The sequence below is a fragment of the Lepidochelys olivacea genome (assembly GCF_965140295.1).
Source record: "Lepidochelys olivacea isolate rLepOli2 genome assembly, chromosome: 15".
NCBI lineage: Eukaryota > Metazoa > Chordata > Testudines > Cheloniidae > Lepidochelys > Lepidochelys olivacea.
Window position 1 is genome coordinate 8,314,246 of NC_140425.1, and position 13,341 is coordinate 8,327,586.

General features: G+C 45.4%; 1 long non-coding RNA gene across 1 annotated transcript; it reads left to right on the forward strand.

Annotated features, from left to right (window-relative positions):
• The first annotated feature begins 379 nt into the window (after positions 1-379).
• Positions 380-1,191, forward strand: LOC311531641. Its single transcript, XR_014714256.1, has 2 exons — positions 380-435; positions 1,064-1,191. It is a non-coding gene; the product is annotated as an uncharacterized lncRNA (long non-coding RNA).
• Positions 1,192-13,341: the final 12,150 nt, after the last annotated feature.

Here is a 13,341-nt window from a genome sequence, read left to right on the forward strand (position 1 = left end):
GATATCCTGGTGGGGTGACTTGCCCGGTGCCTTTCAATTTAGCAGCATCTCGGCCTGGAGCAGCATCAGTGCCTCTGTGGAAGCAGCCGGTCCACGAAAGGGATTAATAATAACACATAACAATCATAATAATCAGGAAAAGCCAGGAGCCCGGTGTTCCTACGTGTAGATGGCTGGTTGGGACTTTTCTCCACTTTCACGCTGTTCCCATCTTCAGCTTTGTCTCCCAGTTTAGTAATTCGCGCATCCTTATTCAGATTTGGTGACGTCTCGCGGAACGTAGAGAGGCCGAGGGCCAATGAGAAGGCGGTGGCCATGGCAACCTCTTAATTTATAGCATATCTAAATTGGCTCCAGCCTTGTGCTTGGCACAGAGGGAAAAAAACAAGGCAGCACTATTGTTGAGTAGTAGGTTTTACCTGGTGCGGGGGCTAAGTAAGTACTTACCTTTATTTTGTTTGCAGGGGTGGGTGGGTGCAGATTTACTTTTTGCGGTGGGGGGAGGGTTAATATTTTATCTTTCTCTTCTTGGGGCGCTGGGGGGAATGAGACTTCAGAGAGGTCACTGCACCTGCAAAACCAGCTCTGTTTCGCCTCCGTGTCAACAGAAAGCCAGTGAAAGCAGCTAATGGCCTCTTTGCATAAGCAGAAAAGGTGGAAATTCTGGTTCTTTTGTCAAGTGATCTCCATGAAGCCAAATTTAAAAAAGAGAAAAGCCAAAGGACCCCGATCTAGGGGGTGTTTAGGCCACTGGCATGTTGAGGGGAGTGCCCCCCAGGAGAAGGCAGGTTCAGACTATGTCTTGGGATGAAAAGTTATCTGTCTTGTACTTCTCAGATATTAAGGTAATTGACCCCCCGGCGAGCTAGTTGGCCTTTGTTATACAGATGGGCTGGGGGGAGCATTTTAAAAAAAGGGTTTACTTTGAGTAATTTACAACATCTTTAAAGCCAGAGTCAACATGAGAATGAAGGGAGGAGAACCAGGAAAGCAAACCCCCTTTGGAAAGAGAGAGCCTTTTTGTTCTTGTGCTGCTGTATATGATTTTTCTCTTTAATTGCAGGTCCTGCGGACTTTTAAATGACCCAGTCACCTTTGCGCAAGGTGATGGCTCGAACGAATTTACCTTTTTAAAGAAATGTTCTAGAGCTGAAAATATGTCCGAGTTAAAATAAAAGTTGTTGTCTTCAACTGCTACTCTGGGAGAGATGGATGGATGGATGGATGGATGGATAGATAGATAGATGGATGGATAAGAAGTTATAGCAATAGATAGATGATAAGATGTTGATAGCTCATCTATCTAGCAATTAGATAAATGAGAGGGTATAGCAATGGATAAAATAGATTAGATGATAAAATGTTATTGATAGATGATCTAGCTAGCAACAGATAGATTAGAAGGTGTAGCTCCAGATTAACTGGGTAGACAGACAGAAAATTAAATAGATAAGAATGTATAACAACAGTGAAGAATGTATATAGCTGGTTAGGTAGATTGGAACGTATGGGGAGGAGATATTGGAAGGTACAGCAATCGATATATGATAGATAAGAATAAATGGCAATAGATAGATTAGTGGGTGTAGCCATAGATGGATAGATAGAAATACAGTTAAACAGATACAAATGCATAACAATAGTGCAGAACCTCAAAATGGGATTTTCTCTAAAAGCTCTGCTCTGGGAATTATTTTGCGGGAAGTTCTCGGCCTGTTACACAGGAGGTCAAACTAGATGTTCACAGTGGTCCCTTCTGGCCTTGGAATCTATGAATCTATCCCTGTGCAGGGATAGATAGATAGAGAGATAGAGAGATAGATTGGGCTCCCTAGAGATAGGTGAATCTGTATAGCTATAGATAGATCAGTACATTTCACTTAGCATCGTTGGATTAATGTACTTGTGAACCTAATAAATCTAATATTTGCAAATGTTTCAGTAAGAGCGCTTTTCAAGTGTGTAAATCCGAGTTTTGGAGACAGGTATTTCAATTAATCCATCCACAATGCCTTAGTGAGCGAGGCCGGCTGCAGCTGGCCTGCTAAACAAGGGGGGACGGTTTGTTTGCAGGATGTGGTTGTTGTTGTTACTTAGGTGTGTGTGTGTGTGGGGGGGGTTTGGGAAGGCCGATCCCCGGCTTCCTCCTCCTTTTGTCATGTGAGGGACAAATGACAACTCTGGCACAATAGATTAAGTTATAAGGTTCTCTTGCTCTGTCCCCCCCGCCCCCATTCCCACCCCTCTAGAAGGGGAGGGCTGGACAAGTGTTTCACAAAGCGTTTGTTAATGGGAAAGTACCCAAATGTTTAGTTAGTCATTTCATTAAGTCTGGTAACGAAGAGAACACTTAGACACCAATGCGGAGAGCTGCATTTTTTCCGGAGCCTTGTGGGGTGAGGAGAGGGTGAGGGGCGCAGCTTAAAAGCAGCTCCGAGGAATCCTGCTATAAATAAAATAACCTCTCTCCCAAGCGCCGGAACCCCACCAGCAAACGGGGGCCGCTAGAAATCCAGGTAGATGTGCGGAGAGAAGCCCTTCTTCCGTCAGCGGCATCGCTGGCTCAAGGATCTAAGAGACATAGTTTCCCTTTCACACTTACTAAAAATCTTTCTTCGAGGGAAAAATAATTGACTTGAAGTTTAGTGATACCCTCCCTCTTTTACAAAAAGGAAAGGGGAAATTAAAAAACCCTGAGAGTCTTTCCAGCCTTCTTCTATGACAGCAGCCTGGCAACCATTTGTACGCACAGAGGTTTCTTGTTGTTCGCTGATTTTCTTGTATGCATTTTTTTTTAAGTCGGGAGACCAAAAGCGTTTTTGGTTCCTTCTTGGGGCTTTAAAAACCTGGATTTCATGAATCTTTTGCACTAGTTAATATGTCAATAGGGAAATTCCCCATTGTAGCGGAGAGGTACCCCTGGTAGGATAAATAAAAGTCAATATCCATTAATGGTCTCCGTTCCATACAAAAACAAACTGATCATTCACCAGAGCAAACAGCAGAGTCTGAAATTCACAAAAAGGGTAACATTTTCTGGAGGGAGGAGGAGAGAAAAATCTGAGGAAATATTTTTACAACGGTTAGGTCAAAATATTATATCTCCGGGCAACACGAAAATTACTGTGTTTTTTTGGTTTTGGTTTTTGCTTTGGAATGGAATAGTTCTTTCCGGAATATGAGTCAAACGTGTGAATATTTAAAACACACACACACACACACACACACACACCTTGGTCTGTTTGCTTCATTGTTTATGTACATATACAATATTTACTAATATATAATTTATAGACATATGTAGTCTAAACCCACGGCTATTACACATTTGTACACACTATACTATATACATAGTCACACACATTTTCTATCTTATCTAATATAACACTTATACCAATTCTTCATATTTATTTGCCCACGGGTAATATTCGAACGCTTATATCTGCGCACGCCTCCCTCCCACACCAGTTGTGATCACACAACATAGTCACCACGTTTCACACACCAGCCCGCTCCTGGACAGCTACTCCACGTTCTAGCCATGTATCCACCCCGAGAATTTATTTTACCAGCGTTTGCACATAGACGCGAGCAGGCGGGACCGCGAAAGCGAAGCCAGCGGCTACTTTGCAAGGTCCGAGATATGCTCAGGGTCTGGGAGTGCGTTCATTTACCACGAAATAATTCATATTGATTTTCTTATGATCGGACCCCTTCCCCCTCAAGGAAACACACTCGGGGAAGAATCGTAATTGTCGTCTTTGGTATGCTGTAGGTGACCCCTCACACAGAGAAGTTTAACTCCCGTGGACACATCCAGGGACATTAAAAACATAAATGAAAGGAGGCGGATTGATTTCGGTTTCTCATGAACACTGGCCACAAACGAACTAGGCTGAAAAATTCCCCCCGAGCAGCGCATCCGGAGCACGGCGTGTGGCTGGCATGGCCCCACCCGGCGTTCCTGCGAAAGGGGAGCCGCCGGTGCTGGGAGTTTCAGAGGGTCTGAACCAAAGAAAGTGGGGGCCGGTCTGCATTCGGCACTACAGAGACTGTGGAAGAATAACTGACCCGTGCTTAAATTGCCAGTGTATAAAAGGAGAAGTGCCATTATACAGCTCGTCTTAGCTACAGCACAAGTATAATGCACACCTGTAACCGTCTAGTCACACATCCGAGGTACATTTCAGCCTGTATTCATCAGACTGCATATTTCATCATTCTCTCTCTATAATTTTAATATATTATATATATTTTCTGATGAACACAGGCAGAAATGAACAGCAGAGATGTGTGTATAGACGGGTATGTATGTACATTTGCATTTCAGATTATATATGTTCTGTGTTCTTGCACCTATTATATACAAACACATGCCTACATCCTTATATGCACACTATGTTGACCTATGTTGAATTCCTTTGTATCTTTGCGTGTGTAGGTGTCTATGTATCAATATAGAGGAAGACTCAAATAACAGAACTACGGGCCTAGAATAGTGCAAATAGGGTTTTGTCTCTGTAAAGACCACATGCTATATACAGATTGATACAACCAATATGACACCCACACACAGTATCTTCTCTCTCTCTCTCTCACACACACACACACACATGTTCTTTCGTGTCTCCTTTCAGCGCAGTAAACATGTCCTCTACAGGTCCCGGGTCCATTTCCTGTATGTCACCTGGTATTTATTTTGACTGGTAATGTGAAGAATAAATATGCAGTCACTCTAGCCTGGGCAATCAGCACCTGCAACTAGCAGATAACAACCGTCATTTGGCTCTGTGGCTTTCCACCAGCCCCCCCACCCCCTCCCCCACCCCAACTGCTTTCCTCAGCAAACCCTTCTTCTCCATTAGCTTTGGGGAAAGGGGGTTGCTTTCTCTTTCTTAAATCTCCCAAGTTCTACTACAAACCAAAACACCAGCAAGAACTATTAGGCACATTACCCCTATGCTAACCGTGGTGACAGATGGTTGTTCAGGCAACATAATGTCCTCCTATATGTAACTAATAAACCTATTGTGTCTTAACAGGGTAATGCATGGAGAAGCAGTGTCACTTATACAAGATGGTGATGGAATTTACTATATAAAAAAATCCCCTTTCAAGAGTAAAGTGTATCAACATTACAACACAACAGACGGCAGAGGGATAAGTAAAACAGACAAAAGACAAACAAGATAATAATCTGTTTCCAATCAGTTAAGCCCTGTAGAATTTGTAATATGCAGTTTGCATATTCCCCCTTGTGTTTGTAATTAATTATCTATCTGTTAGGATGCTCCGCAGACGAGTTTGTTGATATTTCATAGTTTTGTTTTGTTTTTTTTGGTCGTGGTTCATCATCATCGTTGGTCTATCTTCGCCGTGTTACTTGAAACAGCTGGGGGTTGATTGTGTCCGGGGGAGTGTTATTCTGAAGACAGCTCCCCTTGAACAACTGGAAGGTTTAAAACACTATTTTAAAAAAAACCGAGAGACGGATTCCCCCATTTTGCATTGAAATTTCATTTGCTCTTTCTTGCAAAAGTGGCTTCCGTTCAAGCACTGGGATAGCGGCCCGGAAGAGGGTGATGCGAAAGCGACTCGAAATCGCTGATTCTGTGCTAGCCCCCCCGCCCCCCCTTGCGTCACGAGAGATGCAAGACATTTTTTTGCATGATTTTCATCATTAAAATCTCCTCCTTTCCCCTGGTAAAGGGACGGTGCAGTTTTTAACATTAAACAAACCCAGCAAGAATCTCGTGGCTGGGCTATAGGCGCTTTCTGAGTGGCTGCGTTACAAATTGTAAATTTAAATTGCTCACAGGATTCATTACCTCCTGCGTTTGATTTCAGCCAGCCGTGAAAAATTGTACTGGTCTACCACTGAGAAAGGGTTTGCTGCAAAGAGCCGGAGTCTAATCACCAGCGCTCTCTCTCCAACAAAAGTGTAATTATTTTGTTTTGGGTGTAAATATAACCCACGGTACAAAAAAGACAAACCCCCAACAGCGTCTGAATGCATTACAGGAGCGTTTAAAGAGATCTGCCCTCAATTAATACCAAGGTTAAAGGAAAGGCAGCTGGGGAATTTGGAACTTCAGGGCACCCCCTATATACATATATACACCCCCCCAACAAAACACTGCACAACGCCGAAATAACAGAGCGCACTCACTTCCACACACACTCAAAGTAATAACACTGCTTGCCTCCCCCCCAAATATCCATACATACAAAACAACACTGCACGCCCAATCTCACACACATACATGCCGAACAAAACATACAGATATGCACACACGCAAAATAAAACAATTCCACTGCGCACACAAACATACTAACATGACTACACTACACCACAGAAAGTAATAAAAATGCGCAACCCCCTGCGTGCACCCGGAAAAATCAATTACACCACACTCACAAACAGAGCAAGATAACACATCTTCACAAACACACAAATAATAACTGCACGCACACCACTCATGCACAAACATACCAAAATGACACCACACACCCACAAGAAAATAACCCACCTTAAATGCACACTTATGCAAAACAAAATAATTGCACTGCCCCCCCATTATTGCAACACACACATGTGCAAACACAAAACAAGATAATTATACTGCACGCAACACACCCGTGTTTTTGCACAGGGTGGGGCATATGTATGTATAAATGTGTAGGTCTAAAGGTAGCGTTTAGATTACTAATTTACAGCAAAATATTATAACAGATATTTGCAATTAAACATCTGTACAGAGTGACCGCTTTCTCTCAGGGTGTGTACATACACACGTTGGTAAGATCTCTGTGCCCAACCCAGGGCATGTGTGTTTCCTATGGTGTCTCTCTATAGACTAAATGCAAATACAACCAGGGCTAATATTTGATAAGAATCTGGAAGCCCATTAGCCATTTGGAGCTGGGCAGGTCTGCAGTGCTAGGAGACTTTCTCCTGCAACCTCTAAATGCCAATCCGAATTTCTTTCTTGGCATCTTCCGTTCTGGTTTTTTTTAAATTTCACTAGTGCCAGGAAAAAGGGTGCGCGGGGGGGGACGGGGACCAAATCAAGTACATTAAATCCTGGTAATTAATTGTCTCATTAAATGGGCATTTCTTTCACCTACAGAATGAATGTGCTACCGAGACAAAAAGGAGGGGGGCTCATTTTCCCTGTCCTTTATCTTTCTCTCCGAGCGGCAGCGGGCTCTCCCGCAGAGTGTCTCGGAGGAAGTTATGGAAAATGAAGGTAACCAACTAAGCCCCAAACAGGACTTTGAAAGGCGCAGGGCTGAATTACTAGCGCGAGGGAGAGACAGACCAAATCCAATCAATGCCGTTTAAAGAAGAAAACCAGAAGGGCGAGGCACCGACCCTCAGCGCGCCATGGCTTTCCCGGTGTTTTATCACCGGTGTAAAAATCACCTGCACATTAATGCTGGGCTCCCTTTCAGATAAACAGCTCGCCTGGATCTTTGAGAGACGCTGCTCCCCGGCACGCTTCGTTTGCTCCTCCGGGGTGGCTGGGTTCGGATTTAAGCAGCGGGTGTATCCGGAGGCTCTGGGGGGGGGGGGAAAGGAACACAAGCGGTATTTTAGGGTGATTTTCAGTTACTTACTTTGAAGCTGTCTCTCTCTCTCTGTCACACACACACACAGAGGAGTAATACATGTACTCGGTGGGCCAGATCTTTCAGCCTTCCCTCTCTCCCCAAATCCACCCCACAGTGGTTGGACGGATGTAAACATAGTGCCGTTGCCCAGATATATTCTATAGGGCATGTCACCGAGAGGAAAAACGTATAGATCCCTTAATACGGATCCTGTTGTCATGATATTCGTTATTGTGTATCCGTCTATAACCAGGCGTGTGTAGAACATGCATGTGTGTTATACAGAGTAGTGTATAGGTGTATACACAAACAGAACTATACACAGCTGTCACTCGATTCGATTTAGTGACAACTCCTCATAGCAATCAGGCCACAACACGCCTGTTTCTCCTAAAGGCCCCCGCTTTGGAGGTGTTTAAAAGGGCGGAGGCCCCCTGGATTGGCTTTCCCAAGGAACCAGGCCGGGTTCCTGGAGCACTGCCTTCATTTGACCCGGAGCTGCCGTGCCCTGCCAGCCCCAAGAAGCGAGCTTTGGGAGTATGTTATTCTCCCCTGTCCGTCCCCGTGCGCTGCACAACGCGCTCCTGACACATTTACCTGAGCGCCCCCCTCGCAGCGAGCCCCGGGCTTTGCTTCCAGGCTGCGGGCTAGGAGAGTGGCGACCGCGCCTTCCCCAAGCCTGCGTCTAGGAGACCTGGCAGCGCCAATCGCCCGATCCAAAGCCTAGTCAAGGGGAATCTTTCAGCTGACTTCAATGGATCAGGCCCTGAGTTCGGAGCAGGGAGCCAAAGGAGGCCCTGGACTGGGAAACTGTCTGGGATCCCCAGCCTCCAGCCAGTGCGCGTTTTCTTATAGGAAGGGTATTTTGAACAGTTGATTTTGAATTGTATTTTTGCATGGCACTTCGCCGCACCTTGCCCACACCCAGCACTTACGGAGCCTAGTGTCCGGGTTAATTTCCAATGCAGCCCGATTAAGCGGTAGCCCGCAAAACACGCCTGCTAGTGCAGTTTCTGATGCCCAAATTCTTTCACTTCCCAGCCTCTTGTCAACGGCTCACAGCACAGAGGACAGCCGTGCTGCTCCCTGCTACCGTGTGGCCGGGCATGGGCTGCTCTGCCGTTGAAGGAGAACCGACCACAGGCTGGATCTTGTTTCGATGCGTGGACCTGATCTTGAACAAAGATTTGCGCTTGAGTTTTCTGGTGTGTGCGAGTGTGAGTGAGTGTCCTTTACATAAAGCTAACAAAGGCAAACGAACACTTACCATCCTGCATTATTATTAAATAATAATAATAATTAATTATTATTATTATTATTTTATTTTAGCATTTGTGTTTCAGTGAAATAAAAGATCGCGATGCTGGTATAAAAAGCGTGGCTGGGAAGAAAGACAGAAGCCCTTGAAAACTTCAGCAGCAGGAGGAAAACAGCCCAGGGCATAACTGTTCTGTCTCTGCTAACATGGGGGAGGATTTGCAGAGTTTGTTGATCCAAATTTTGGTTGCAGCCCTCTTCTCTTATATCCCCTTGTTAGTTTAATTGCCCTTTTGAATGACTCGTACTTTGGTGGAGAAATTCTCTCTGTGTGTGTCTCTCTGTATTTGCGGCTAATGATTGCCTGTTGATGTAGCGAGCAATGCCCTCATTTGCCTTTGTTTAGAAAGTGTTAAAAGGGAAATCTGCATTAGAAAGCTCGCTGCATCCACAGCTCAGCACAAGGCGGGGAAGCCCCACACCTGGGAGCTGGGCCCGCAGGGGGAGAGAAGGAAAAGCAGGGATCGGGGTAGCGGGTTTTTAAAAGTAATTTCCAGTATCTTTGGAAGTGACCTGAGCCGATGGGGACGGAGGGCGGTGTGTGGGGGTGTGGGGGTGTCTTGTGAAACTTTAATCTCCTGCCTCCTAGATCTACCCCAGGGGCTTGAGAGGGTAACACTCTGGTCCCGTTAGTGAAAGGGTGGGGCCAATCAAAGTGCGTGTGTGTGTGTGTTGGGGGGGGGGGGTTCCTCGCGGAGAACAAAACGCTCTTGTTGTCAGGTCCAGATTCCGTCTGCGGAATCTAAAGCCGGTCCTTTCCCAACGCGGCCCAGGACAGACGGGAAAGGAAACAAATCCCGACTCTGCTCTTCTCTACGTTCCGCTGCCGGGGTTGGAGACTGTTGTGGGGACAAAGGCTGAGTTGTCACGGTCACACACACTCCTGCGCCGGTGGAGAGGTCTGGTGTCTGGGGTTAATTTCTACGGGGATGAAATGATATGGCTGGAAGGGTTCACGACAGCCTGGCGGGGAAACTTGTGTCCGCCAAGAAAATGCGCACACCTCTCTCTTCCTAAACTTTATTTTAGATCGTTGTTTTTTTAAATAGTCTTTCTACTCAGTTACGGAAAGTCCCACATTTTTCCTTTGGGTACGATTCAGGAGCAGTCGATAGTGTTGGGTTTTATTTTAAAAGATGCACTTTTCCTTCGTTATTTATCTCCACATCTCACTCCTCAATCCGATTTGCACGGGGGGGAAAATGAACGCTATTTTTTGGAAGGCTGTCCAGCTTTTTGGTGCTAAAAATTAAACGCACTTTAAAACCAAGAAGTGTGAACCTCCTTCTTTGTTGGCTCACACAGCTGATAAATATACGGGCGTCTCTCTCCAGCGCACGGTTTTAGTTGGAAATGCTGTTAAAAGATTTAACTTAAGACCTTAGAAAAATATTTTATATTTTCCCCCAATAGGGTAACTTAAAGGAAAATAAAATTTTAAATTACTTGTTTTTATTGTTTAGATTTGGGTTTTTTAAACCCTCACGTTAAGCTAAGAAGGTTTATTTAGCTGTTCCGGGGGGCGAAGGAACTGGCAAGAAGAAAAAAAGCAGAAACATAAAATAACATTTACAGAGGTCTATAATTTAAATATCTGGTTTGTCTTGAAGCCTGAATCTGAAAGAGATCTAATAATTATTTCTTTCATCCCGGCTAACCTGGTGAAGATGCTTGCTATGCCTGGCGGACAGTGCACCTTAAAGGAAAGAAATAATCTGATTTCTCTCGGCCCTCCCTCTCTCTCCCCCTAAAAAGAGGTTGGCGAAGGGGGTGGAGAGTCCCACATCTTCCCCAGAGAGCAGCGCGCACAGCACGGTCTCTTCACATCGCTTTGTACTCTGTGAAATCCTGGCGCAAGAAGACAATGGAGAGTTCGCTGCGCACCGAAGCACCCGGGAGCTGGCCAGGGTGCTGAAAGCTCGATGCATCTAGAATGGGTTACTCATCGTTACAAACTTCCTTCCTCCTTTCCCCAGAACCAAACACTGATCCCGCGCAGATCTTCCCCGTCTTTCTCACTCCTCTCGCAAAGAGCTAGATTTGCAGTAACATAGTGCAAAGCAACCACAAATATGATCATATCATTATAAGTCGCAGCACTCAGATAGGACTTTATATCTTCCACGCGCTGAATAAACATTAACTAATTAATTACAAAGAGCGAACTCGCAGCTTTTCTACTATAAATTGTCAGTTGCAGGCACCGGTTCTATTTCTCGGTGCAGAAAAGGTTTGATCGTTATGCTATTTTTCTCACCAGCTGTGATTAAAAATAATAAACAAGCTCTACGTAATATAGCTAAACCCGCTAAACACAGCATATCAATTTCCAAGGGTTATTTTTTCAGAGATTTCTAATGGACACAAGAAACCTTCTCTCCCCGCCAAAACAAGGTTGTATCTGAGACCTAAGAAGGAGAAGCACCGCTGTCTTTATTGGGTGAAACAGTTAAAAATAATCCACGTGTTTCGAGTTGGATTGTTACATACAAAGAAATTGCAAGCCTGGTTTATTTAACTCTTTCTGGAGACGGTTGCGGTGTTGGTTTAATGAGAAAGAAAGAAAGAAAGAAAGAAAGAAAGAAAGAAAGAAAGAAAGAAAGAAAGAAAGAAAGAAAGAAAGAAAGAAAGAAAGAAAGAAAGAAAGAAAGTTCTCTTGAGTTCTTTCTTTCTAACTCAACTATCACACACACAAAAATGTAGTTAAACGATTTCTCTCTCTCTCTCTGTCTTTCAGACCCCACCGACCTAACAACCCAGCTTACCCTTTCACACACAAGCACACGTTCATCAATGTACTCTGATTTTAAAGCAACACAATTAAACAACTAGCTCAAGTGGGCAGGCTGGACTCGTTTGCATCGTGGGGGCAGAACTAACGAGAGAAAAAAACAAGCTTAACTTAATTTTAAATTTCACTTTCCTTTCTGATCTCGAATTGAAGCCCTAACCTCGGGGAAAGACAGGGAGATCAGAAGTCCCAGCAAACGTTAACGATTTGCAATAGAGCTTGTCTAGAAAGCAAGGCAAGGGTCATCCTGATCCAGTCAGATCTAGCCTCCGAGGGGCTAGCCAGTGATCTGGCTATTGCAAGCCGGACAGTCAGGAGGCAACACAATCGGTGTCATATACAAACAGGGCTTCAAGGATATCAATTTGCATAGCCTGCTGCCCTTTGCTGGAGTTGTGCCATTTACACCTCTTCGTACAGCTTTGGTGTGACAGTCAGAGATGAGAGAGAAACCAGGCGGCCATATCCCACTGGGATAAATATCACATTTCTGTTAAAAAAGAGCGAGCCAGCTCCCACCCGCGGAAGCGACTATCAAACAATGCTTTGAACAGAAGTGAAGTTCAGCGACAGTCTGAGCAAAGCGGGAGACTTCAAAGTTCCCAGACTTTCCACGAGATTAAAGAACTCTGATAATTTCTCTGCAGAAGACTCCCAGTTTGGCCTGGATTTGGTGTCTTTCATTCATCCCGCCCCCCCGCTCACAGACACACTTTTCTCTCAACCCCACCAGTCCAGGCGACCTTCCTTCTGAAATGAGTCCCCGCAGAGCCCATCCTCCGCTGCCGGCGCCTTGTCTGCCCCTGTTTGTAAGACAGGCGTTTTCCTCTGAAGAATCACCCCAAACCTCTCCATCTTTCAGCGCTCCCAGAGCTGGAGGGAACGGAGAGATCCCTCCCTGAATTCAGACTGAACGGTGCTTTCGGTCATCTGGTTCAGGAGAGCGCGGCGCGGTGTGTGCGCTGGAAGCGAATTGCGCCGGGAAAGTCACCCTGGGGTGGCCCCCGTTGCTACCAGTGCCCTGTGCGATCGAATCGGATCCGAACAAAATACCAGCAGCCACTTTTCCTATGCATGCGAAGGCTCTCCCCTCCCCCAACTTTTCTCTTGCTTATTCATTAGCTGGTATGAGCGGGGAACACCTGCCCGATCGCGGATTCCCCACGACACACGTTTGGCTTGGTTTCCTGCCTCTGCCCCAGCCCCCAAGAAATGAATGTCTGCAGAGTTCTCTCCCTAGCTGAAACTGTACCGCTGATGCCTGCACTTATGGTAGGCCTCCTCTCTATACACCTGCCATTGCATGGAGGGGCCATGTAGTGAGGAGGCCGAGTTAACTATCCATCCTCATATGTGCCCTCTCTCTCCTTTGCCATATGTACCTTGCCTTCCTCCTGCCATGTTCATTCCTATGATCGTTTCTGCGGTGAACGGCAGGGTAGAAGTCCCCCTTAGAAACATGCAACATTGCGGAAGGTAATCAAATCCAAACACGTAGGCAAACCTGCTCCTCTCGGCTTATAGCTTCCAGTCCCTGTGCATCTATATTTAAGGGCATACCTCTCTAGCTGCTCCTTTTGAGCACTGGAGTGTGGCCCGAACGATTCCTGATGGGCGTC